The sequence below is a fragment of the Anas acuta genome, chromosome 2 (genome assembly GCF_963932015.1).
Source record: "Anas acuta chromosome 2, bAnaAcu1.1, whole genome shotgun sequence".
Taxonomy (NCBI): domain Eukaryota; kingdom Metazoa; phylum Chordata; class Aves; order Anseriformes; family Anatidae; genus Anas; species Anas acuta.
In genome coordinates this window covers 66204183-66232164 of record NC_088980.1, presented here as the reverse complement: position 1 = coordinate 66232164, position 27982 = coordinate 66204183, and the positions used below count along the sequence as shown (strand labels likewise).

The following is a 27982-nucleotide window of genomic DNA, read 5'->3' as shown; positions in this document are numbered from 1 at the left end:
ATAAATCACTCTTAAATAAGGTAAATACCCTTGCATCCTGAGACACTGTCTCCAAGCTTGAACATCACCACAAGTCCTCCTTCCCAGCCCTGTGCCCCTGTCTTTGCAGCAATCCTAGTATCTATAAAGCCTACACCTGGCTCAGCCCCTCTGGATGTGATGCTGGATTTCACACTTTCTGCATGGCCAGGGTTGGATGCAAGCAGTGCCCAGCAACACACATGGGGATGAGGACAGCAGTCACTGGTCGGGACACAGGGACAACCTCTGTCAGTGCTGGTGAATATTTAAGGCAGGGACTCAGCTTTGCATGGAGCTGCAGAGGAATGGTGACTCCATGCTGAGCTTCAGACTGAGTGATATGCTAGTTAACCTGGATTTCAGGATGCTGTAAGAAGGGTTGATGCTTGGGTTGATGCTCAGGTTGATGCTTGCCTGCTCAGATCCAAGTAGTGCTGGTGAACTGCAGTGGAAACGGTATAGGGAGACCTGGGTATGTAAAAAAACACAGTTGTGTGTCACAGTCAGGTACCAGTTGTAAAGCCTTACAAGACAGATCATCATTCAAGTAGGCAAGACAAGTTTGGGAATCCAATTTTGGCTTAAGGAAGATGAATAGAATCAGGAAAACCTTGTAGGTCAAATAAAACTTGTAGGGCCCAAGCACAGGAACAACTCAACATCATTTGATGCCTGGATTAATTTGTGCTACTGGGGGCTGAGAACAAATGGGCAGGAGTGATAAAAATTCATTAGAGAGAATTAGAGCTGCAAAGCACATCAAGAATCTTATACCCAAGCTAGTGCTGGAGTCCAAAGCATTATCACAACACAAACATCTGGCAGTAGCAATTGGTGCTCAGTAAATCACTGTAGACTGAATTAGTTTAGCTCCAAGGCCATACACAGGCAGGTCTGAAATCACACCCATGAAATGCATCACTCCTGCTCTTAGGCTTGGCTGGGTTGTAAGGGGCAATGTAGGACCTTCCTCAAAGGGAGGGAATGTTAACAGTGTCAGCAGACATGAAGGAAATCTCTTTTTTTGCCACCAGTCCAACTTGGCAAGAGAAAAGTACTTTTCTTTTTCAGTTCTGTCCATTCACTTAAATATTTTTCAGGTAATTAACACTGGGCACCATGGTGTTGCTTGAAGAAGAGTGAAACATTTATTACCCTTCTGGCCTTCCTTCCTGAAATGACTGAGGTGAAAGGAAGGTTAGAAAAAGAGTCTTTTCTAGTTGTCTTATTTCTCTACTGTCTTTCACATTGGTTCCTAGAATGGAAAGTCATTAGTCACCTATCAGGACGTCAGATAAGAGTTGCCTTGGGGTTAGCAAAGATTGGAAAAGATCATTTAAGCATGGCAATTGAAATTAGTAAGATGGGGACAAGCTATTTGTTTAAAACTAAGTAGCAGGTGATAGTTAACACATTTGGATTGTTATTGAGAAAAACTGAGTGAGGAATATTTGCTGACAAGAAAATAAAAAAATGAGTTATAAGGTAAAAGGAAAAAAAAAAAAAAAAACAATAAAGGAATTGAGAAAGATGTTTATGGCAATGAGTATATTTATAGATTAAATTATTCATCTGGCAACCTTTGACTCTGCCTTTCCTCCTAATTATGTTAGCCATGCTGGCACTACACAGACAAAGCAGTTGGAGCTGTAAGTCAGCCACCTTTGAGGCTCCAGAAGAAGGATGCTTCAGACAGTGATTGCATTATGCATCTCTGTGACGAAGTTTTCTCTCCCAGCTAGGCTCTGGAGTCACCACAGATATATGCCCTAGACTGCTGCAGCTGCAGGGTTGGATGAGCTCTCATTATATATATATTTACTGGTTTTGTGCATCCTGTCTCCCTATCACACCCCAAAATAATGCCTGCGTGGGTATTCCCTTTCTGCTTATCCCGCTTGATGTGAAAATCCACTATCCGAATGAATAAACTTCTTGCCACCCATTTTTTGGTATCGCAGGGATACCACCCTTTTGATGAAGCATGTTTGCATTGAGGGCATACTGTGTATGATGGAGAGTAACAGACTCCACTGCCTTACTGCTAAGCATTTTCCTTTTCTAGCAAAATGCTGCTCACATGCAATTCACCCTGTCCTTTTGGCACAGTCACCCTACATGCCACCATCCTCCTCCTCCTCACATGAGCCTGTGTGTGAAGGAAACCCAAGGAAGCTCCAGCTTCTGCGCTCCTCTCACATTCGATGCAGACTGCCAGCAGTGATTTACTGAGGCAGATGATGTCATCAAAACACCTTCTGGTTTTGACTCATTTCTAAAGGAGGCCAAGGAACTGGGGAAATGGCCTGTTTTGAAGAGTCAACACAACATAACAAAATAATCAGTACAACTGGGAACGTAGCACTGGTGTTTTACAGTGCAAAGCCCATAGTCATAGGAGTCTCTGGGAGATATGATGTGTCCAACACATGACCTTTTAACCACAGTTTTCATATGGCTTACTTCTCCATTAAGCTTGATATATCCTCTGCTAAAGAAATTTGATATCACATACCCATGCAAACAATTTCCCTGTGGCATATGCAGAGCTGGAATTTCATCAACATAAACAAAATCTCAAATCAAATGCTTCGGTACCTATAAATTGCAATTTCTATAAAAGAAATTTCATTAGAAAAATGTTAACCTATTCAACAGAGATGGCAATGAGCACTGCCTCTCATACTCAGACCTTGTAAAGCTGCAGTAGGGCTGCAGGATGTCATGGTGCCTATCAGCAGGGTCTGCCATGCTTCACAGTTGAGCCTGTTTGGATTTTCAGCCAAGGTGTAAGTGCACATGTTGAAATAATTCCAGAGAGCAGGCAGGATCCCAGTTTGCCACCTGAGCAGCTGTCAAAACAAGCTTTCATCTCAGAGGAAACCTGAAGAAGGGAAAGGTTTCCAGAAGGAAAAATTAATTAAATTTACTGATAATATCAGGTTGCTACAAATTTTTACTCATTGGGAGAAGTGAGGAAACAAGGGTGAAATTACATTTCAAAGACAACCACATGTTCAGAAGTCAAAATTTCTTTTCTGTCTGTTACTGAACAATTCATAGTATTTACACTAGGGCATTGGCACTCAGGACTAAATTTTCAGCTTCTCTATGACCTAAATGTTCATTTCCTAGTGAATTCTCACATCAAATCACGGAAGGCCAGGGCCTTTTGGAAATTACACCTTGGAACAGGCTGCTGTCCTAACGTGAGGGTTTTCAGATAAATTAGCAGCCTCTCATCATCACTCTGCCTTTCACCTTAATCCAAAACAAACTGCTTTGAAAGGATACCCTTTGCTTTGCAATGGCTGGCAAAATAAAAAAGCATTACCGCCTGGAGTTGACAACTGATCCCCATGCCACATGTGTGAAGCATCCAGTCATGACTTTTTCATTCTTGCTGAATAAAAGGCCAATTCTAATAAATCCTTGATGCCTTCTAATCAAAGTTCAATATTTGGTGCAATTATTTTTTTTTATTTTGCATGAATATCCTGTTAGCTGGAGCTCAGAGACACAGGTTGATCTAAAGCATCAATCTTGCGGAAATTGGAGAAATTCATAATAAGCTCTCAATCATATTTGCAGTGCAAGATTAACACCATTTCTGCATGGCTTGGCTCAGTCAAAGTCCTGAAAGACCAATAACACCCAGAGCAGTTGTGATTAGAGTTCACACACTGGGCTGTCATTTAGTGGACATTGAACTAATTACAGTCCTGCTGGCTTCACAGAAGAATGTCATAAAAGATACCAAAGCTGTTGTAATGCCATGTATTCAAAATAAATCTCAAAGAAAATAAATGTTAGGTAGCAACTTTGTTCAGACTGGAAACTTGAAACTAGCTCTGCTGCAGCAGGGCAGATTCAGCTTTCACAAAAACGATACTTTTTTCAGATATGCTGGCTCTAACAATTTTCTTTGCATGCGCTATTACTGCACAGTATATGGGGCATGACTCATGATACATCACAACACAACGTGATAGCTAGGGAAAATTGAACCTCTGAAAACTGAGATTAAAGTGGGAAAGCCAGAGGAATAAATAATACAATAGACAGATAGGGCTAGAGCATACAAATTAGATGTCTCAGAGCAAGATTGGGCCTGTCATGTAGTCTTTGGTAATGGGCAATGGACACGCTTTATCTTCCTAGCATCCTAAGGGAACAGTGAGATAATTTAAAAAGTGAAGTGCAAGGCTGTCTGCTACCAAATCAAGGTGTGCTGGTACCTGAGGGTCAGAGACTTAAGTGTTTCCCAGCATTGCCTTGTGTTTCAGTCCCCTGATAACTCAGGGTAATAATAATGGCAGGCAACAGCACCTCAATAATATAACTTGATCATGGAGTACACTTTCCTTTGGCAATTGCCAAAGGAAAAGTCTGGGGTGAAATGCTGTAGATGTGCCATGCAGCCCCGGAGCATTTAATACATCAGCTGAACCAGGAGTTACAACTGAATCCAGGGCAGACCAAAGCAATGCTGTAAGAGAGTGAGAAACTTATGGAGAACTTTGCACTAGCTGTACCCACAATTAGATGAGCTGAGTGTAATACATACATCTACCAGGACTTGCTCATGCAGGAGGGAACAACCTGGGGCCATTAGCCAGCCCAGTCCTGCTCACCTGCAAGGACACCTGCAGCACCTCCCCTTTCATCCAGATCTAAGAAAAGCACATGTACTCCTCATATTCAGTTGCATCCACGTACCTTCTTCCACCCGCTGGAATGAGCTGATGGGCCATGGCAGGAATTACAGCAGTGTTTTCAGGAGATGCCAGCTAGGTTTTTTGGTCCTGTCTGTCTTTTCTCAGCATCATCAGGGCAAAAAACAGCACCCACTGATTCAAACCATCTTTCCTGCAGGAGCACCACTCCAACAGCAAGGTCCACTTGGGCTAAAACAAACAGATGCAGCACAATTACACACAAATACACACAATTAGAGATTCAATAGAGCAGCACCTCCCACTTTTCCTACATTTACACATGCCACAAAATTCATGCAGACCAAACTATGTTCAGGTAGGTCCTGACTCCGTGTAGCTTATCATATGTTTGAATACTGTTACTAGGAGGAGCTTCTCCCACATGGCCTCTGTCATTCCCTAAACTCCCCATCACAGCTTCCCCACAGCCTTTGCCCCACGGATACCCTCAACATCTTGCCCAAAATTCTAACATATCTCTGCAAACTTCAGTTTGGTTTAAGGAAAAGTCTGATCCTCCCAGTGTTCCCTATGCCTCCATGTGTACAAATGCATGGGCACAGCATAGTGCTTGAGCAGAGCAGAACACACCACTACCTCTGCTGCTTCCTTTTGAGTACACGAGATGGTAAGTCTGGCAACTGGAAGGAAAACAAAGAGGGGACAGAGGAGATATCAGTGAGCAAAGAGAAAGAATAGTCCTCTAAAATCTCTTGCTGCTGCTCTTGGTCTGCAGATAAACACACATATATAAGTTAATTACTGTTTGTTTCTTTGTTGTTGTTTTTTCCCCAAATTGACTGTCTCTCAGTAGTAAGATGCAGCAGCTGACATAATAAAAGGCTGGATGGTTTCGAATTAAATTAAAAGAAGATAATAACTTCATAATGGCTTTTCCAGAACATAGGTGTCCTTCCAGCAAAAGATAATCTGACATTATTATAAGTGCTGTTCAGTATTCACACCCAAATTACCACACCATTTCAAGCAAAAAGCCATGCAACTCATGTATTTTTTGTCATTCATAGACATATAGCCTTGCACAGAGCATGCCAGCTGCCCTTTTGTTTTGTCTTGCTTTCAATAGTCAGAGGGAAGTTACCAAAACACTTGTCAGAAATGCTGAGGTGCATGTGCACAGGGAAGTTATTTTGTATTGGCCCACCTGACAGATGTCTTTTGTTGAATAAATGCCACCAAAAAGATGCACCTTCTTTGCATGAGTACATACAGCACTTCAGCACTGATCACCAGCAGTACCCATGAAACAAATGGGTAAAAAGTAACACCAGCAGCAGTCACTGTTTTCCTGATGTTGGAAATCACAAAGGAATCCCAGAGGAGTAAGTTAAATGTCTAGACACCATCCTTATTTTTAAATGATGGCCTTCATCCCTGCTGAACTGATACTAAGGAAGAGGTTAAACAAAATGGATTAAGAATAATTTTTTAAAATGTGATAGAGGAGGGAGAGAAGGAAGTGACAGGAGGTGATGCACTTGGTAGAAGACCTAACGCTTCAAGACAATGAGAGACACATGAATGAAACATGATCAGTAATAACCAGAAGAAAGTTTTATATTGAATAATTGAATGCCTACATATGCATTCATTAAAAAAAGATAAAAAAAGGCACTGGATCCCATGAAGTGCATGTATACCCCTCTCAGGAGATCCTACAGCCAGGGCAAGTATGTTGCTGTATCAAGTTTCCAAGTCACTTCTGTGTAAGGTGGTATCTTCTGGGCAAAAGAATACTAGCCCAGAAGTATGCTGGCACCATCGTATCCTGACCACCATCTACAGAGGGAGTCTACTGCAATGACGCAAAACCTGTCCTTTGGCTAAATGCACTCCCTGGTTTTGTGATAAAGTCAGTAATTGCTGATATTAAAAACCAGAAAGAGAAACTGAAACCATTAGAAATTGATATGGAGTAAATCATAATGCGTAAAGAGTTGATTCTAGATATTTCCTTAATGTGTTTAGTTTTCCCTTTCCCTTTTTTTTTTTTTTTCTTTTTTTCTTTTCCTCTACACATGAAAAAATTGAGCTTATGCTGAAGATACCAGGGAAAGGTCTAGGACTGTCAGTGCCAGGAGAGAGGAGTTTTCAGGGTACGTACAGAACAGCAGAAATTGCATTAACAACAGCTAATGTTGATGCTGAGGTTTCAGTTCAGTACTAGACAAACACACTTTCACCTGTTTGGAAAGACATGGTAAAAGGTACTTCTCACATAAGAGTGATGAAATCCTTTTCAACCACCACAAAGAAAAAAAAAAAAAAAAAAAAAAAAGATGTCAGCAGATCTGATTTCACTCCTGGTAAAGAATATGAGTTGGGTTCAACAGTTTTGTTGCACAGTAGTTACAGAAAGCCTTCACAAAGTATTCGGCACAGTGCTATCAAGTGCACCAAGAAACAGCACTGTCTGTTCCTAATAAAATATACAGTAAACTGGTAGTTTGGAAAAATCAACAGCCAGGGGAGAGTCCTTCCTTTGAGAAATGTTCCTGGTGAGTTCTGCTGCACAGCCCTGTTCTATCTGAACGCTCTCTGCACCAGAGCCTGCAGATGCAAACTCTGTCCCAGACAGACAAACAGAAACATTTTCCTCTGAGACAGGGAAGCCACAGATGGTCAGGTCAGGATAGTTGCATCCTGAGAAGTACTAAAATGGAGTTAAGCTACACAGGTTTTCTACACAGCACAAAAGAAGCTTCAGTGGGATGCTGTAGGGATTTACCAACAAAAGAGGTCACATGCAGGCAACAAAGATAAGAAGAACATGAGCTACAGAAGTTGTCACAATTTAGGCACTGGGAAACAAACATACCAGAGGTGTTAAAAATGACTTCTAGACATTCAGAAGCTTGTCAAAAGGAGAATAGTTTCTGAGTAATCTGGTCATTTACTGTTATTACTTTCAGAGAGCAAGGCCAAGGCCAGTGAGATGTTCTTTAGTCCATACAGACATAAAAAAGCACCAAGGACTCAAAGATGAATGAGACAAATTCAAACCAAAAATAAAGCTTACGTTTTGAGGAGCAAGGGTATCAGAACAGATAGAGGAAATACTAGAAGATTGGCAGAATTTCCACGTGACAAAGAAATGACTAAGAAAATTACTTTTATCTAACACTGAAGCTACTAGCCCCAAGATAAAAGTAACCTTGCAAAACCATGAGAAGAGAAAAAAAAAAAAAAAATGGGGGTGGAGAGGGGGTGGAAGGAGAGGTGAAACGTGGGAGGCGATGTAAGGGTCGCTTCTGAAACTGAACTCAAACTCTCTCAGCTGCTGTTGAAAAAACATCATTATTAACCTGAAATATAAAGTGGGAGTGAATCACTGGAAGTATCTGAGAGACCTTTAATTATAAGTATCCTTGCACTAAGTTATTGAATGCACTTCAGAGAAACAAAATGGAGCAATTGCGCTATCCAGGAACAAGAAGCATAAATGCTTTTAAGCCTTAAAAACAATACTTACTTTTTCAAAAAGCATTGCCCAAGTGTTTGCAGTGTTACTCGGAGTTTTCAGTTGTCTAATCACCATTAATTTCAAGCTCGAAACCTGCTACTAGTCAGCCAGCCACTAGGAAGGGCGAGGGGAGGAGGGGAAGATTTTGATGTCACAGCAACCCTAACGAAGCCAGAGGAGTCACAATAATGCAAAACACATGGGAAGGCATGTTCTGCCTCAGGGGGTTGTACCCATGCCAACATGACTGACACAAAATCAAAGAGGTGTGAGGACCAGCCCTCTGTGCAGAGTCACCTGTTCAGCCAGCTCTGCAGTAAGCAAAGGGCTTCCCCAAAACTAGCTCTCACAGATGGCAAACAGCAACAGGCCCTTGCAAAAGTGGCATGTAAGTAAAGTCCCAGGAACTGATCCAATAGCCTTTGTACCCTCAGGAGCTGGTTTTACAGAGGAAAAGACCATTTTCCTCCATTGCCCTTTTCCTCCACAGGCAGGTTCCCTTTATGGCCAGCCCTGTGACTACCCCTGGAGGCGTAGCCACAGAGACTCTGCTGCCGATATGAACAGATGTAGGCCTGCAGCAGCAGCAGGGGACAAGGGGAAAATAGTCACCATTGGTCAGGTGTGTTCACATGTTTCTGTCACTGCTATTACGTGTGCCCTGAGTAACCCATGCATGAGTGAGACTAAAATTGGGATTGTACCAGTATATTAACTTTGCTGTTACATTTTGCAATCCCAAATATAAATGACCGCACAGAAAAGTTGATCTGTGCTAAAGGAGCTACCACAGACTTAATCTTTTAGCTTAGGGAGACAGGCGTGAAGAAGCATGGCCCTAATTTTTACAGAGATACACTGGGGGGAGGGGATACGACTGAAAAAAAATATTAAAGAATTACACCATGAAGTCCTATCTGTTTCTTAAAGTTGGACAAGCTTGTTACGTACTCATTAGCCACATATATTTTTATGTCCCTGGTGTGAGCCAAAGACATGCTGGTGTGTATCTGCTGAAAATGACAGAGAACATTCCTGATGAGTGCTTTGAAAACAGATTTCCCCTTTGCTACAGAACTATGTAATCTTTTAACATGATCCTGGGAATTATCCTTTTTCCAGTACCCCATTTGACTTTGTTGTTGATGTCATGGAAAAAAAGCAGCAAGTTGTTTACCAGAGCATTCTATTTCTTATCAGCAGATCTGGCTATGAATAATTATACCACATATTAATACCATAGTAAGCCAGCTAATGGGCTACAGATGCCTAACAAATAACAGGATGGGAGAATAAAGGGCAGATTGGCAGGAGGCTGTTTGCCTTTGCGAGGGTTGAATTATAGAACTGGCCAGGCTTCAAAACTATGAATCATTAAGAACATGCACACAGCAGTTTTACATCAGTGAGCTCTATTGACTGTAGAGGAGCTAATATTGATCTACGAAACATATGGGAGTGGGGAAGCAGGTCCCACATGGTTAAAAATGTTGTATTTTAATGCCTGTCCTTTGGATTGTGTTGGTTCCTTGAAACGCCCACACATTTCTGACATCATGACCAGACCTTTATCCAAAGCCTTTAAAATGATAGCTGTTTCCTTTCAGGTTCACAGTGGCAGAAATCTTTGAAATATGACTAAAAAAATATGAATGCAAGTTGCCATGCTAATAATTTCTTCTATCTACCTTGCCACATTAGCTGTTTGTAGTACCTATACTGATGTTCATATATAGAGAGATATTTCTAAATATAAAAAAGGATGGAATTAACTTGCCTTTCAGTATTAGCTAGAATTTATCTTCATTTGTGCAAATGGGTTGAAAATATTGCCTCAGTGTTCTGCAGACATAACTGTAGTAAACTACAACATTAGCAGCAAGAAGGCAGCAGATTTTGCATCAAAGACCATCAAGTTGTGCTGATACCAGGGAAAGAAAATCTGACTATGACTGCTTTTCTACCCATAAATTCACTTCATGGCACTTAGAGATGCTAGACTACCATCAATCAAACTGCGACCACATGTGTTTTCATAGGTGTATGCCATTGTATATTTGCATAGAAATGACACAATTTGCATCCTAGCAAACAGTAGGTAAATACCTACTGGGATATTAACGTGATTTTTCTTCAGATCCACAATTAATGCTGCTCTATGTACATGGAGCATTATAAAATATTTGCATCTGTGACTGAATCTTAACACTTTCTTGACTTTGTCATAGGAACGCTCAGCAGCATGGTTTCCCATGCCCAGTGACCTGTCTCTGACATCCTTCCACTTTGCTTTTCCAGGTATCACAGACATATACCTGTCACAGTGGGAACACGCCTGGAAATATTGGAAGCTGAGCACAGTCCTCTTCTTTCAATCCAACAAGCGGGCACACATTCACTTAATAGTCCTGGCAGCCCCCATTAGCAATAATCAGACCTGCAGCCTGTCAACATATAGAAAAGTGTCTCTCTGTTGGATAGGGTTACATGAAATGCAAGACATTCTTCAATGCAGGCACTGATTTTCCATCTCTCCACTGTAAAGAGGCAGTGAGTGTGTGATGCACGTCCGTTTCAAGACAAAGTCTGTTTGCAATGTGACCTCCACGCCTTGTGGCTTGTGCACTGGTAAACAAGCCAAGCATGATGGAAATCTACCATTTCAGGTTTGGCTATTGAAAAACAAGGATATGTGTGACTTATTTTTCAGCTGTTTATGAAGCAGATGAACAAGGCAAGAGATCTTACATTTTTCCTGTTACTCCAATCCTCCTCATGGAAAACCTGAGCTGTGGCCCATTGTGACACTTTTCCTTCACTTTTATGTAAAAGAAAGAACGGGAGACCAAAGGAAATTAAATGGAAATAAAATGATGTCCCAAATGATCAAGACACTGAAAAAATTCAAACCCAGCAACTCACCTTGAATTCCCCAAGTATCTGATTCCCTGGACTCTTGTAGGGAGCCAAACTCCATTCCTTACCATGGGGTAAAACATTACTGGCTTCTTCTCCTTTAAAGAAAGTATACTGTGTACTCAGTGGTTTAAAATGATGAAGAACACACAGATATTTGCTCTATGATTAATCTTTACATGCAAGATCTCAGGGAGCAAACAGCTTAGAGCGGATGGGCTGCATGCTTTTTGCACTACGCTTTTTAAAAATGTGGTCACACCCAAACTGTAGGTCAAATTGTATCTTTTTTCCCTTAAAGTGTTCTTTGAAACAGATGAGATCACTGACAATATAAACTAGTGCAGAATATATTAGATATTTACAATATATCTATGTGCTGTCAAGAAATTATTTCACCATAGAGAGTAGAGTATGAGCTAATGCAAAAAGACTGGCATGGCAAAAGACTTCATTTAATATCGTGTATTTAAAATGACTATTTTATTACACTCTTCTAAATGAAAACCAGTCTCTCTGACTGCAGTTGACCTCCACCTGCATAAATGAGAAGAAAATCTGCCTTACAGAGCAAGGGATTAAGAGGAGAGGAGAGGGGAGGGGAGGGGAGGAGGGGGGAGGAGAGGGGAGGGGAGGGAAAAATTATTTCCTTCCCATAAGCTGTAAATACTTGACTCTTAAGTACACTTGGCAGCTTTCAATAACTGAAAGTTATTTGTGGTACTTATACAACAATTATATTCACACTTTTTGGTTTATGATATATATTTGACCTATTATTCAAAAAGTTTGTTTAAAAAGCAGTCCTTGGTCTAGTGGGAATTAAATTCTTTTGCATGGGGTTTCTAATGATTCTAATTGTTATTGTACCTAATTCTATTATATATTCTGTATCTATTCTAGTAAATATTAACTGTTCTCCCTTTTGATTCCATATTCTCTAGCTCAGATGAAATTCAGATAAAGCTTCCAGACTGGCTGTTCCCAGGCACTGTGGTTACTGGATTTAAACCACTGCCCTGTGTTGTACTTCCTCAGTTTAATGGGTCTTGCACCTGCTGAAACTGAAGCAATTGCTGGAGGAAGCCAAGCAAGGCTGATAGGAGAAGGAAACTCGCTTTGCCTGGGACTGAGTTATACTCTGCCACAGTCCCTTGGCTTGCTAGAAGGGAAGAGCTGACCTGCAGGAATGGTGAGCAGAAACCAGAAGAGAGAAGACCTCCTCTGTTTCACAGTGCAAGACAATGCAGTGCTTTGATAACCACAGGGATGGACAAGACTCACTTTAAAAGGAGTACTCTCCCATCAGTCAATTTATTCAATACTGTTTGAAGTAATACTGTGAAGTGAAATAATATATCCCCACCTCCCCTTTTCACACTGATCCTGCGCTCTCCTTAGAGCTTGGGTTTCAAAGTTCCTCATTCGTTCCCTGAACATAGAGCTAATTCCATTGGACAGATGACAGACCACATTACTCAGAGTAACACTAGCAAACCCAGCAAATTAACTGAGGCTGACATAACTTCACAGTCCCCATTTCAATGAGACATTGAAGCTAAAACCCTCTTCAGTTGTTGTTCTCTAGTCCATCCCCACCTTCCAAAACTATTTGGACCAAGAAAGGGGCTACAGATGGAGATCACTATCAATAAAATTGAATTTTCAGGAGCAAGAGCTATTCTGCTAACATGTTAATGGGGGACTTTGGTTGCCTGTACTATTTTTCTTTAATAGAAAAAAATACTTGGAATTGGAATAGAGATCTGATCACAGCAACTGAACTGAAAGTAGGAACCTATATAGTAAGTATTCATGTGGCATTATCCATAGTAGAAGCAAATATATTGCTGCTATTTGAATTAATGACAAGAAAACAACAACAACAACAACAACCAAACTTAAAGGTGATCCCCCCAAGGCAAAGGATGTACAGTGTTTTTTAAAACTACCAGAAAATGCTCTCTCTCCCCAGCCTCATTTTAAGACTAGTTCAAACTGTTAATAAGATAAATACTCATCTTTTTTTTTTGTTGTTTTCTTTTTCCTTCCTCTACCACCTACTTCTCCTATTTTTACCTTGCTAGGTAGAATTATTGTAATATAGGCTCATTATATCGTACATTGGGCTCAATTTTGAATGCCTAATAAGAAATCCTCACTTACTCATGTACCCCTATTAACTCAATGGAACAATTTGTGTGTGAATTATTTACATAATTAAGGTTGTGCTACAAGATGTGGAGCTGACTTAGCAGCATGTTCTGTGTATTCAATAATTTCTATTAACATTTTTATTAACCAAGTCAGTATGTCTAGATGTATAATAATTGCTGTTAGTCCATTGCCTTCCAATAAACAAGGGAGGCAGGTCTACCATTACAATAACAATAAAGCAAGTCTCAGAAAAAAGAAAGAAAAAGAAAAAAAAAAGTATGGAAAGGAAGGATGACACCATGCAAAAGACATACTAAGAAGAGTAGATGGAAGGGAATACCAAGAAAAATGTATGGACAATGGCAAGAGACTGTTGTGGTTTGACCCAGTAGGCAGCTAAGCATGACACAGCCATTCACTCACTTCTCTCCCTCCCCCTCAGTGGGATGAGGAGAGAATCAGGGCGAAAAAAAGCTAAAAGCTCATGGCTTGAGAAAAAGACAGTTCAATTGGACAGAAATGGAAGGGAAAATAATAAAATAATATACAAAGCAAGTGATGCACAATGCAATTGCTCACTATCCACTGACTGATGTTCATTGCATCTCCAAGCAGCACCACCACCATAAGGTGTGGGACATCCCTGTGGGCAGTTTGGGCCAGCTGTACTGGCTGCATCCCCTCCCAGCTCCTGGTGCACCCCCAGCCTCCTCACTGGCAGGGCAGCACCAGAAGCTGAAACCCTCGTCTCTGTGCAAACACTTGCTCTCTGTGCAAGCACTTCCCTTTTCCAGCTCTTGTGGCTTCTCATCACACTGAGAAAAAACACTTAGACAAAGAGAACAATGATTCCCAATTTACAGTGATGTAGCACAGTTGGGGAAAACCCATGGTGACTTCAAAAGCAAGAGATGGTAAGGTAGATCTGGAGAGAAAGCAGCGTCAGGCTCTTCTCCTGCCAGTGCTCAGAAAATCCTGTGTACACTGGATGGAAAAAATCCATTTCTGTGCTCTCATGCCTTGTAAGTCAGCAGTTTTGTCTGTAGCTGATCGATGAATAACACCACAAGAAATACTCCTCACTGTCTCCTTCCAAACCACCCCACCAGAGGAGCGAGGAAGAGAGACAGCAAGAAAGCAGGAATTAATTCCAGCTTGACTTCAGTGCACTTGTTAAGAGTGCTCTGTGCCTGCCAAATAAAAGCACCATGGTAACAGCTACAAGTAAATTAATGAATTAGAAAACAGTGTTCTTTGCAAACTGTAGCTGTAGCCACAAAGCTCCATACAAGGCACAACCATACAAATTCAGAGGCAGGCAACATGGATCTAATACAACCACACAGCTCCCTTGCCTGGCCAGAGGAAAATGCCAAACCACAGCCATGTTTGGGGGTCTGAAGTATGAATTTTGGATGAAAGACTGTTATTTTGTCCAGTCAACATTTTAATTTTGTTGCTATTAGACTCTTGCCGTGGGAGTCCTTTAGTGGAAGAAGTCAATCTATTGTTATTCCAAAGGTAGGTAGATTTATAGTAAAATCTGTTCTTCTTTCCAAATCACACTGCTTTTACAAGTGCCAGTCTCTTGCTCAAATAGCAATACCAGTACATTTCAGGAAAAAAAAAGAAAAAAGAAAAGAAAAAAAAATCTGAATACTCTAAGCCTCTGCTTAAGAAAGTAAACATACATAAAATTATTGATATTTTAGGTATTCATGAAATGCTTGCTGTTTTTTGGGGGAGGGGATTTTCTTTCAGCCTCACATCACTCACATCAAATGAGGATGTTATTGAGGAATTCAACAAAAGATTAGAGATTAGTGGGTTTTTTTGTTGTTGTTGTTTAAGGAGTATCTCCTAAATGTGAAGACATAAGCAAAGGACAAGCAGAATCCCCTAAGTGTTCAAAAAATAAGAGAAACGGGCAACATACCAAACAGCAGAGCTGCCCCAAAAGAGAGATTGTTGATTAACAGCTTAGAGTTGTGATGAAGGTTGAACAGCTGAGTTTTAGCTTTCTTAAACCGGAGCTGAGGATGACACATCAAGAGGAAATGCCAGACAGGCAGGCTGAGATTTCATTTGGACACAAGCAGATGGGTCTGGAACATTGATTGAATTGAGGCTTGTCCATAAAAGATGGTAGTTACCTTTGTACTTATAAATGAGTCAGGTACACAAGAAGGAAACCACAGGCAGATTGCTCTACAAGACACAAAATATGAACTAATATTTTCCTTCCCTGTTTTCATACCCATGCAATAATCTATGCTTTTTTTCACATCAATTGCTTCAGTGATTTCTTATTTTAACACGGAAATCAGATTTTCCACAGCTCTAAGCCTTCAGAGGAGCCTTGCAATACAAAAATATGGTACTGACAATAGCACAGATTTTTCAGGGAAAAAAAAAAAAAACAGATATATTGCAGTTTTGGGAGTGTAAAGGGCTACTGACATGTTCAAACAACATGAAGTTATGTATTAAATACTGCATTTGAGTGAGAAAAAAATCATGACACTTGGAAAAGAGAAAAATGAAGTTTCATCACTATGCGCTACTGACAGACCCAGAGACTGAAGCTTGCGATCTTCCTTTTTACTGACCAGATACACCAATATGACTCGAAACTGGTCTGTAGCACCTGCCAATATTGCCAAGAGGCTGATCATGATGACAGAGGATAATTTCTTTCAACACAGAACTTGTGCGTAGGGCATAGAGGTTCCTGCAGATGCTCAGGAAATGCTGCATCTATCACAGGATGAAGTCCAGAGCACTCTGTGGTCATCTCATCTTCACAAAAACAGGGCTGCTTTGACTTAGCTCCCCCAAGGACATGAAAGATGTGGGGATGACCCTTCATATTAGCTGTAAGACACCTTGACTGCTACACAAGCCAACACCAACAACCTATTCAGTGATGCTTCAGCACCCCACACTTGCCTCACTCCATGGTAAAAATCGGTGCTGCAGAAACCCTATTTGAACCATGCCATGATAAAGACACTCCTTAGATCACATGTACCATCAGAAATGCAGTCCAGTTGCCACTAAAAATCTGCCTTCTCTCAGAAAGAGGCACATCCATGCCAACTGTCACCATTTCATTGCAAGCTTCTGGTTGCTTTGTCTTTTTGCCAAAGCCCTAACACCAACTCACATGGGACTGATTTCAGCATCTGCAATTCTCAGTAGCCACCATCAAGTCAACACCAACAAATATTCTCATTGCTGTTACCCTTATGCTCACCCCTGTTTGTTCCTCTTCCACCTGATACACCTTTGGGCAAAGACAAGGTTGCTGCATGGTTTTGTTACTCAAAGCCCTGTGCAAACATGCAGAGCACCCACGCACTGTTATCCAGGCTTTGTCTTGACAGCTTAATGTCTAAGGGGACAGTAAGGGATATTAAGGTTGCACTGTAGATATAGTTATTGCAGTATGGGTGCACATATACAGACCGCTTGGCAGACCAATGTCAAACTTGTTGTTGCAAGTGAATTTTTCAATGCAGAGTTGTATTTTCTGAATAAATGTCAGTTTTACCAGATCCAAATTAAGCACACACAGTTAATTTAGTTTGCCATTAAGCACAATCTGCAGTAATCTTTATTGGGACATGAAACATTATTACAGCTCTGTTGGCTAATAAAGCAAGTTTCACTCCAGTATCAGAATTTTCTTCAGTTTCTCTGTCTCTTTTCTTCTTTCCAGATCATTTGATGATTGACAGTTCAATGCTCTGAACTCTGTCATCGAGAACATTGGAGGGTTAGAAATTACTACATGCAGAAGTCAGAAGGTCCATGCTGCATAAAAACATATTCTCTTCATTATTACCTATTTGACAAAGATTTAAGTGTGTTTTGCAGCTGAGGCCATGCGTAAAAAGACTACAGATCATTTCCAAAAGACAAATTGCAAAAAGCCTGGGTAATTTGCAGTGAGATGTACTCACCTACATTAAGGAGCTGATGAAAGCACACCTTTAGGATACACTACTGGTGCTCAACACATCATGGGAAGGAAATTGGAAATAGCAGCCAGTGGTAAAGTTGGATGAAAACTTTAGGAATTAAATATTCTTCCATTGGAAAATGGAATTTGGTTGAAGTGGGAAACAGGGAGATATCCAATGTTGGTTTGTTTCTCTGTTTTGCTATTAGCAAGGGAAAAAAAAAAAAAAAAAGAAAAAGAAAAAAAAGAAAAAGAAAAAGAAAAAAAAAAGCATATATTGTGCCTGCAGCTGTGTGAAAAGGAAAATTTGCTGCTACAGAGCACCACTGGAGTCATAGTTCATTTCTCCATTGCTCTTACTTTCCTATGGGTGCTGGACCCCAGCTGGGTCTTTTCCATAGACCCAGACAACGTGGCACCCACTGCATCGCTTCCCCCCAGCAAGGCAGGGCAGCAGCTCAGCCCTGGGATGAAATCAAGGCAACAGAGGCACCATGAGGCTGCTGCCGGTACCAAGAGCGACACAGAACCTCCCACCATGCTCTTATCCTGTTTCCCCACCTTCATGCCCTGGTGCTGGACTCAGATATTTGCAATTGATGGTGTTCATGGTTCCTGCATGGCACAGCATGAGAAAGTGCTTCTGGCCAGAGAGCAGGAGAGTGCAGGAAGGAGGGACAGGGACCTGCAGATCCCATGAGGGCACTTCAAGCAAATGGAGAAACTAATGACAGTTCATAATGTGCAAAACATTCAGAGACAGCTTTACATTCTTATGTGTTGAACCAGATTATGAGAACCAACATTAATCTCATATTTAATACATGACTGCTCTGCAGTGCCAGCCATCAGGAGCCTTGTACTCTCCCTGGTTTGTCTACACAATCCAAAGATGCTTCTGGTGATCTTTAATGACCTGAATGGGTTAAGAGATGTCAATCTGCAAAGTTGTATATCAACTCATATTTTACAGAAAAAGTAAAATTATCCGGGAGGTCCCGTTGAAACATGGAATTAGAAATTAGAGAGTGATTGATTAAGAACGAATATGTGCTACATTTGTGATGTACTGTGCCTGTGCTGCGCTTAGACCTCCAGATAACAGGAGCCCCTCGGACCCCAGGAACCAGATCAAACCAACCTTATGGCCCAGATTGTGATCAAGGCCTCAGAGAGCATGCGCAAAGAGATGAGGTGAAAAGTTCAACCCTGATGAAGACATAAGATGTCTTCATCCCCACGACCCTCAGAGCCCACCACCACAAGGCACCACGCAAGTGCAGACAAGAGGAATTTATGGAAATGACTTCTTGTAGCTAATTTTAATACTAAGCGGGGACAGGTTATGCATATGTATAGGTATATTGGTAAACTTCATGTATATGTATATATGCATGAAGTATATATAACTCTTTACTGCATATAACCAAAGCAAGTTGCCACATTAGGTGCGTATGACTTTGGTGGGATTACCCCCTGTGACACTCTGCTCGGCTACGAGATTGACTGCGGAGTGGACACCCCTACGTGCATCCTGAGTATTTTGCTCGGAGGGAACTCCACTCTCAGCCACACACTGTGGGAGCAGACAAAGACCTCCTGAAGCTGCAGACAAACAGTATGTTTTACAGTAAAGGAAGGGCCTGTAAGTCGTACATGTGGCCAGGGCAACTGGTAAATCATGCAAAGATGTCTGGCGTGCAGCATAGTCCCCGTAAGGGAAGAGGGTAGCCTACAAGCTGACCAATAGAGCAGTCAGTGGGGATTTGCTGTCCCATAGAGCGGCCACTAGTGATCTTGGGAGTAGATCAAGGAAATCTGAGGTTATCGCTGCATCCCAGTTTTGGGAGTCAGAACGGACCTGCTAATGACTGTATAAGAAGCAGAAGGGTAAGCGGGCCTCTCACAATTGTGAGTGGGCCTCTCACAATTGTGACAAGGTTACCTGGGTAATATTTTCAGCTGCTGGAGGGATATTAACTGGAGTGTTAATAACTGTATGTGTTATTCTTAAATGTCCAGGTATTTTGTGTTGAAAGTATTTGTGTAAGTTTATTTGAAACAAAGTGGAATGAGTCACTCCACGAAGAACACTGTCAGAAACAATACTTGTTTGGTTGGTTATCATTCTAAATTATATATTCTTGTGGTATGAATGAGATGTGCTGGAGGTTTCTCTGTGTGATTGCGTGATTGCGCTGTGTGAGTGAGACGCAGCATCGCTGCGAAGCGAGTGCGGCATTCTGATCCATGGTTCCATATTCTCCATGAGGGGAGTGGCTGGAGACAAATGAAATGCGTGACAGACCGAAAAGAAGTGCTGTTTTATCCAAGTTTTGATTGGTGGTGACCAATAAATGGGCCTGGCATTGTATCTTGTGATCCTATTTTTGCTCTTAAATGTTTTGAATGTGACAAGAAGAAAGGCAGTGTAATAAATGACTGAGTCCCAAATAGGATTGCAATTAAAGTTTACAATTTATTAAATGAATAGAGGCAAGCAAACAGCGCTGGGTGCGCCGGGAGTCTCCCCTCCACCAAGACGCATACCTATTACATCAGGTGGCTGTTTTTTATGCTCCTAGGCTAATACATATTCAACACCACTTTTAGAAAAGACAAGGTTATTACAGAGATGATTCCCCTCTAAAAATAATTCCACGAACAAAGTTTCCAGGGTCTCTTCCCTTAGGGATTCTCTGATGCCTCCATGGCACAAGCTTACTGACTGTTGTGAATGCACCGCTGTCCTCCACCCAAACATTTATTTTCATAATCCTTGTAGGAACTTACAGTCTTTGAGACATATATTTCTCTCTCTGATATGACTGATGTTGACAATGAGTTCAGAAGTTTGTAGGAAGGGAGACACACACATTTTGAGAGTGTGACCACACAGCATCATTTCCACAGGGAGTCAAAATGAAGAGGGCAAACCCTTAGGATGGGAGGCATTTACAACCAGACTGAGATGCCACTCCATCAGGCTATGTACCTAAAGAAGGTGCAGATGCACCACCTAGAGAACCTACAATATAAATCATAAAGGGACAGAAAAAATGCTGAGAAGGCAAAATGAGCAATGATACGCTTTGGCAAGTGCAAGGAAATCAACAAACCCTCCTTTCTCACAACACTTGCAGTGCCTGAAGCAACACCAGCTTTGTCTCAAAGTTGACCTCAACTAACCACCACTCATCTCCTGGCATTAAAAAAAAAAAAAAAAAAAAAAAGGTAGATTCACTGCCTGGTCCCATACACACAATTTTCCCCATTGTCCTGGGTGGCCAGACCCCATAGAGAGGAGGGGTGGTGGACATTTGTCAGAGGTCACCACTTCCCTCCCTCCCTGAAGCACCAGTGGCCTTTCCCAACCCCATCTGACAAACTGGAATAGGAACATCTGCTGGAAGACCAATGGCAAGAGCATGACTGGTGCAGCACAACTGCATGGCCACAGAGCAGCAGGGAGGACTGGTGTGAAGAGCTGTCAGAGGGCAGCTGAGCAGCTGGCACTGCCACCTTCTCTGGAGGTGGCACAGGAGGCTCACACACAGCTACCATCTTGCATCTCCCCTTTGCAAGGGACCTCTTGCCTCAGACCTCATGCTCAATAATGTGTAAGAAGTCAGTGCTGTTCATGTCTGGCTTCAGGAAGAAAAGCACACAAAGAAAGAAAGAGATAAATTAGCAGGGAAAGAAGAACATCTCTAGTGCAAAGCAGTCATCGAGTGACTTAGTACTGGGTGTCCTTATCCTAAGAGAGAGGACCCAATTCAACTCCAAGGAAAGGATTTCATGCTCTGATCACCTTCTTCCAACACAGCAAGCTACAGGTCTACATCCTGGTACCAAGAATTTACATCTTGCAGTTTTCAAAAACATATCTATCTTGAAATCAAGTCAGCAAGAGCCAGATGCATGCAGACCTTCTAAAAGTGGTATCCCACAACTCTATGACATTAAGACCACCGAGCACCTACAGGATCCACAAAGCAGGTTTGTCATGTTGACTGTGTAATTCTGCCTAAAAATGTAACCCTGCCCTGTTTTTTCCCCCTCCCCAAGATGTGCAAATAAACAAAAAAGGAATGGATGTTTTCCTGGCAGGAAGGAAAACACATTGACTGCGAGCAAAACAAATGAAGGCATCTAAAACAAATCCCCACAACTCTAAATTTAGCAAGTGTCAGAGCATTGCTTATTGCAGTGTTCAGTGGATGGATGGGAGGACTGAGGGGATGACTGAGTACCATCTACTGAATAAACTATTAATGTCATTGGCATCAATAGGCAGCTGCATTAATGACAAAGCCATGCCTTGCTTAAAGCAAGGTGAAGCTTTAGCCAAGCAAGGGCAGGAGGAAAGATTACAGCCTGAAGGTGCTCTGGCTTAAAGCTGGAGCCCAAAACAATTGCCTTAAAGTGCAAGTATGGAGGGAACCTCCTGACTTCCTCCCAAGTTTGGTAAGTCTATGCTCTCAATTAAAATGATATAACCCCGAGCTAATCTTGACAGGACTATTTCACACAGGCACAGGACCACAGTAATGCAGCTATATTTTCTCCAGTATCAGAGCAAATAATAAGAGTTATGTAGAAATAACCTTATCTTAAATAGTCTCAAGTATTCAACTGCTGTAATAGAATGAGATAGGAGTTTCCTCTGCATCCACATTGATGTTTCTTTTGTCTTAACCCAGCATTTGGAATATCCTTCATAGAACAGTATTAATTTAATGCTTCTCCAAATTAACTTCTTCTTTATTATTCTTTGGGTGTTTTTCAGTAAAATGCAGCACAAGGACTCCCACACAGACAACTTCACGTATTAGAGGCTGTAAAGTCAGATCCTGTTGTCATTCATTTTATCTTTTCTGTTCAAAGGGAAAAATGTGAGCAAAAACATGTTATGGTTAAAGATAGAAAGGACTATTGTTCCTTGTAAAGAGCCCTTTACACTGTGCTCAGACCTTTGTCTGGTGCAATTTCATAAAGATTAACAAATACCTATGTTTTTCAAAGGAGATTCATCTCTTCAACCATCAAGTATGCAGCAGCTACATGACAACTATTTAGACCAAGACATGAAGAGGAAATTGGAAACAGATAAGGCTACAGAGGACCTTAAGTGTGGATTTCCAAATTGCCCCATGTGCACACACTACACCAAAGATATATTCTGAATCAGTCCAAACTGTGAGAGACACTCCATAGCCAACAACAATAACTAATAAGGCGAGGATATCAGTGAAGTAGTAATTTATTCGCAATTGCAATGGTGGGCATCCCACAAGCAGGAATGCGCTACTAGTCACAGTATGGTTTATATACTTTATTTCTCGATGACTGGGCCCCTCCCCTGTTTTCCCATTGACTGGGTAATCACAGTTCTTTTCAAAACAATTTTTCATTGGTCAAACAACTTTGCATGTAACAGCAACAGCAAACATCCAGAAACTTCCATGCCTTAATGTCTGGAGAACAAGAGACCAGCTGGAGAACAACAAAACGGAGTTTGCATGGAGTCTCCTTAATCACCCTTCTTTGTTCCCTCTAACCTTCTTTATATTCCTGATGGCCTCATCGTTAAGAGTCTAATGTTACCAACCACGGGGCTTTCAAACCCCCATGGCCACACTCCCAAATCTCCCCCTTCTTTATTAATATCAACCATTTTCTCGACGCGAATTACCACTCCATATATAACAACATGAACTGCTAGACCATTCTTTTGCAAGATACAAGAACTATATACATTAACCACTCTGTTTCTCTTAGACTTATGGTTATACAAGGGTATGTAATACAGAAGGTCACATTTCATCATCGTACTGGGTCTGGCTGGATTTTCCTTTCCCTGCAGCAGCCCATACAATGCTGTGCTCTGCACTTGTAGCTGGAACAGCAGTGGTATCACACCAGCGTTGTGTCTACTGCTGAGCAGTGCTGGCACAGCATCAGGATTCTCTCTAACCCTCCTATGGGGTGGACAAAAAAGTGAGAAAGGAGCATCACCAGGGCAGCTGACCTAAAACTGACCTAAAAAATATGGGATATTCCATACCATATGATGTCACACTCAGCAATAAAAGGTGGAAACAGGAAGAAGAGGGGAGGGGTGGGCTCTCATTGTGAAAATGTCGGTCCCTTCTCCTGAACACCGGTCCCTCCTCCCAAACACCAGCTATGTGCGCTGGGGCCCTGCTGCAAGGACGTGGTCAAGCATCGCTCATTAGTGGGAAGTAGAGAGCAATTTCTTTCCTCTGCACCTCCACATAGCCTTTATTTGTTTTGTTTGTTTGTTTTCCTCCCTTTTTTTCCTTTCCCCCTCCCTTTTCCCCTTTCCTTTTTTTTTTCCCTTTAGTTACATTGTTTAGTTCATAATAATCTTTCTTTAGTTATTATTATTTCCCTTTAATTAAATTATCCTTATCTCAACCCCTGAGTTGTTCTTTGCTTTACTTCTTCCCTTCCTCATCTAAGGAGGGGGGACGAGAGAGCAGTTGTGGTGTTTAGCTGCCTAGCACAGTAAAACCACCGCAGTCATGTGGCCCTAGCATTGTTCCATATTGACACGAATCGGATGAACATATTTCACACCGTCTTTTCCCAGTCTTCTTCCCAAACGTCCCAATTCTCTGCGATTAAACTTTTAATTTCCATATACAAACTTTACTATTTCAGATTCTTGATGGGCCCTTTCCCAATCATAAATCCACGGGACTTTTGGGAAAACATTTGGGACACACAGCCTTCCGTCTTCTAGACGGACAATACCACCTTTTTTCGCAAGATTTACATTTCAACAAGACCCAAGCCGAGTGCGGATTTTTCTCATGTCCTTTGTTAGGACACAAAACAAGGAATCACTCCTACGTAGCTGTCAATATGGGGGCTTAAAAGAGTATTGGGGATAGGTTGTTCCCAATCTAAGGCCACTTTCTGTCCACCAGGTGTTAAATACACCCCTCCTAAATAAATTCATTCCCCTCCCTTTCTTACCAAGTTCCCCCCCTCATTCAAATATTCCCAGGGCTTGAGCCCAAATTATCAAAGAAGTGATTCTCTCTGTCTGTCACTTTGATTATCACTCAGCCTCCTCCTCCTCCCTCCCCTCCACACCCCACCCCCGATATTTGGGAAACTGACCAAACACCACAGCAAATATACGAAAACTTCTAGAACGTTACTTAGATAATGCATGGCCTTCCTCCCTGTCACACTCAAAACATTTAAGAACAAAAACAGGATTACAAAATACACCACCGGGCCTATATATTGGGCACCACCAGCCTACACTTGGATAAAACAGCACTTCCTTTCGATCTGTTACATGCTTTGTTTGTCTCCTGCCATTCCCTTCGCAGAGAATATGGAACCGTGGATCAGAACTTCGCACTCACTTCACAGCAGTGCTGCGTCTCACTCACACAGCACAATCACGCAATCACACAAAAAGGCCCCTTGTACTTCTCGTTCATACCACAAGAATATATCGCTTTAAAAAATAACCAGACTTGTTTGTATTGTCTCTGGCCATGTTCCTCGAGGAGTAACTCACTTCACAACAATACTTTGTCTCAAACACATACACTTACACAAATGCTTTTAACATGAGATACCCGGACATTTGCAAATAAGACATACAATTATTACCACTTACAATGGTAATTACAATATTACAATTAATATGCCTCCAGCAGCTGCAAATGTTACCCAGGTAACCTTGTCATTGTTGTGAGGGGCCTGCTTACCCATCTCCTGCCTGGCTCACCAAATTGACTTGCAGAAAAACAGACTCTATAACCTCGGAATAGTTATAAAGTGGGTATGTTTATTCGGCACTGCGCACACACGTTGGACACAAGGGGAATAGCTCCACCTAACTTGTGCACCAACAGTTACTGGCAGTGTGCTTATATTAGTGGGACAAATACATATTAATTCCGTTTCTCTTATATCTCTTGTATGATACATATTAATTCCATTTCTCTTATATCTCATGTATGTTCATCAGGTCTCCAAAGAATCATTAACGTAAATTCCATCTCAGTTTGTATGCATACTGGAGTCCTTGTGTGGTTGGTCATCTGGCATGCTCTGGTGGTTTTTTGTTGAGGGCCAGAAGTCTTCCTCCCTGCTTATCTTCTGGCCTTTCCTGTTTTTGACAGACTTCAGCAGTCAAGCCAGTTCTTGCTGGTTCCATTATTTATGCATAGAGTCTTTTATTGCCTTATCTTTGAGTCGTTAACATACAGTTGTGCTAGCTAAGACCTAGAAATCAACATCCTTTATCTTGTTCCCTGTCTCAGAGTGAAACAAAAAATGGAGGAAAAAAAAAAAAAAAAAAAAAACACTGGAGAGCTTTTTTTAGTGCTTTCTATTTGAGAATAATGACAGCTAATTATAGCAAGAGCTCTCGTTATGAGTGACCTCTGCTCACAATGAGTAGTACCTTGTTACTAGAGCAATCCAATGAAATAATGATTTAAATCACTCTGTGCAGTTCCTGCCTCTTCTACGCACAGCAGAATCTGGACCTTAGTTGGCTATGCAGCCATCCTGCCCTCCAAAATTTCCACTACAGAGCATTTATTTACACCTGTAATGGAAGACACTGCAGAACTGGATCTCCGCATGGACTATATTTGACCTTTCTGAGCCTAGAAAACTACAAAGACAACAGCAACAACAAATAACAAATGAGATAATTAACAGATGTCTGGTCTTACTTCATGTTACTGTCAGGAATACATTCATGGTTGGGTTTCTGCTAATGCACTAGTGCTTAAAGAAACATCTTTATTCATGACCTGTTTCCATCCCTATGAATAAATTCATGCCACAGACAGCTTGATTAGCTGGCTACTCACAGTCATCAAAGGAGAAATGAAACTTTGAAGGGGGGCGTAGCAAGACATCATTACAAAATGTGGGCAAGAGATATTTCTCTTGCATCTTTGCTTAATAGTCACAGAAATAAAATTAAAGCATGTCATCTCTTTTCTCGATGGAGGAGGAAATTGGTTTGTACCTTTCAGTGAGCTAACAAATCAGATCCCTTCTAGAACAATAATGTTTAGGCATTCAAACAATTCATAGAAGAAACTACCTTCAGATCTGAATATATCATTTTGCATAGAAATAAACTTTAAAGGATATATGGTTAATCTGATATTTTTTCTTGATTGTTGACCTCTGCTTTTTTTTTCCCCTCTAAGAAAGCTTCATTGAGCTTCAGGCTGTTATAAATGAAGTCTCAACTCAATCTGAATTTTGTAATATTTATAAAACAAATATTCATAAAAGGTATAAAAGGCAAGTAAACAGCGCTGGGTGTGCGGGGAGTCTACGCTCCACCAACACGCACACACAAACATCAAACATACTAAATATATAGAGCATTGCTTTTACATACTAAACTCGAGTATGCCTATACATACGTACAATCAGGAAAGGTAACAAACAATCCTTTAAGTTCCATAACTTACTAAAATCAAGTACGCCTATACATATTCATGATCAGAAAAGGTAAAAAACAATCCTCTAAGTTCCATGACTTAACAGTCTCCATTTTCCATTCCTTTTCTTGATTACTAACAAGTCTCCATTTTCCATTCCTTTTGAACAATATGTCTCCCTTTAAGTTGTCAAGCAACTCGGTCTTCAGGCCTTATGTATCCCGTTCTTCCCAGATAGAAGAAAAGCATGTCCATCTCCTTTTCAAGGCCAATAGGCCTGGGTCAAAAGGCACGTTCAGGTCAACAGGGGTGTAACAGCAAAGGCCTTCGATGGCTGTAGCAGCAGAGGGGCCCATGGCGTAGCAGTCGGATCAGTAAAGGAGCCCGCAGCTCCCTCACTGTCTGGCAAACCACACGTTTCTGACTGTGGTCCCACATGGCTCTTTAAGGCCTCAGAGATTGCTCGCCAGATGCCGAGCAATCCCACTGCAACCCTGTCATTTTTAGTTGCAGAGTCCCATACCTTGACCTCAATTTGGTCCCATGTTTCAGGCTCATAAACTGTCTGATTGTTAATAAGGAGAATAAGCTGTAAGGTTACCAGGACAGTCTTTGTTTCTAAGGACTTATGATTCCCCATAATGTGCAACTGCTTACCAGCGGGAGGCGGTTGTGTGCATGGGTCCGCTTCTCTCAGCTTGAGCTTCTTTTCAGCTCCGGTGCGCCCATTTCCAGTGACTTTCTGTACGAGCTTCTCTGAGCAGTTTGCTGAGTTTGGCCAAACCTATCTTCATGAGGCAATCAATGTGCCTGTTCCCATCCTGGTCTCCGTTCTGCCAGCCTGTACCTCTTCACTCCTTTTTCCTGCTTCTTTATTCATGACGGGACGAAGTAACTTCGTCCCGTGGCCTTTTTCTCTTTTTATCTTGAGGGCAGGCTCCCCTCTTATACCCTTTTCCCCACAGCAGTCCTTTTCAAAAACAACTTTTCATTGGTCAAACAACTTTGAATATAACAACAACAGTAAACACCCATAATCATCCATGCCTTAATGGCTGGAGAACAAGAGACCAGCTGGAGAACAACAAACCGGAGTTTGCATGGAGTCTCCTGAATCACCCTTCTTTGTTCCCTTTAAATTCCTGATAGCCTCATCATTAAGAGTCTGATGTTATCATCAACCACAAGGCTTTCTGACCCCCATGGCCACACTCCCAAATCTCCCCCTTCTTTATTAATATCAATCGTTTTCTCGACA

At 41.5% G+C, this 27982-nt stretch overlaps 2 long non-coding RNA genes across 2 annotated transcripts; one reads left to right on the top strand and one right to left on the bottom strand.

Moving 5' to 3' along the window:
* Positions 1–20: 20 nt before the first annotated feature.
* Positions 21–27862, bottom strand: LOC137850531 (uncharacterized). Its single transcript, XR_011092582.1, has 4 exons — positions 27382–27862; positions 4741–4928; positions 2714–2905; positions 21–489 (listed from the first exon to the last, which is right to left on the bottom strand). It is a non-coding gene; the product is annotated as an uncharacterized lncRNA (long non-coding RNA).
* LOC137851728 (uncharacterized) lies at positions 8516–11248 on the top strand. The gene is made up of 3 exons (XR_011093401.1): positions 8516–8611; positions 8714–8845; positions 10522–11248. It is a non-coding gene; the product is annotated as an uncharacterized lncRNA (long non-coding RNA).
* Positions 27863–27982: the final 120 nt, after the last annotated feature.